The sequence below is a fragment of the Sinocyclocheilus grahami genome, unplaced genomic scaffold (assembly GCF_001515645.1).
Source record: "Sinocyclocheilus grahami isolate Dianchi unplaced genomic scaffold, SAMN03320097.WGS_v1.1 scaffold555.1, whole genome shotgun sequence".
In the NCBI taxonomy this organism is placed as follows: Eukaryota; Metazoa; Chordata; class Actinopteri; order Cypriniformes; family Cyprinidae; genus Sinocyclocheilus; species Sinocyclocheilus grahami.
The window spans coordinates 647,262-647,731 of record NW_015505734.1 but is presented as its reverse complement, the minus strand read 5'-3'; positions in this window follow the sequence as shown (position 1 = coordinate 647,731).

Sequence of the window (470 nt, the reverse complement as noted above, 5' to 3'; positions counted from 1 at the left end):
AACGTAATGAAATAAACAGCAAAAAAGAAAAAGAAGAACAACCATCAATGACAAAACTTCTGAGAACACATCAATCAACATCATGGTAATTTATAATGGGGAACATAGTTGTCTTCTCCTGTGAAAGCCACCCCTCATTGGACTAGAGGACGGCGAGGATACACATTAATTGCTAATTAGTTTGTTATTGCTTCCCCGCAAGGGGCAAAGAGCAAAACACTCAACTCAGAGCCTCGACCCTTGCAGAATCACCAACTCAGCATCTAAGTAATTAGCTGTTAAATAACAATACTCGTATCATTGGTTCTGTGTTTTATTTACTGAAACTAAAAATCAGATGATTGTGTTTCATATTCAAAAATAAATCTTAATTCTATCTATCTACCAAACACGGTACCTGTTTGAAAGGTACAAATATGTGCCATTAAAGTACTAATATGTACCTTTAAGGTACTTATATGCACCCTTTA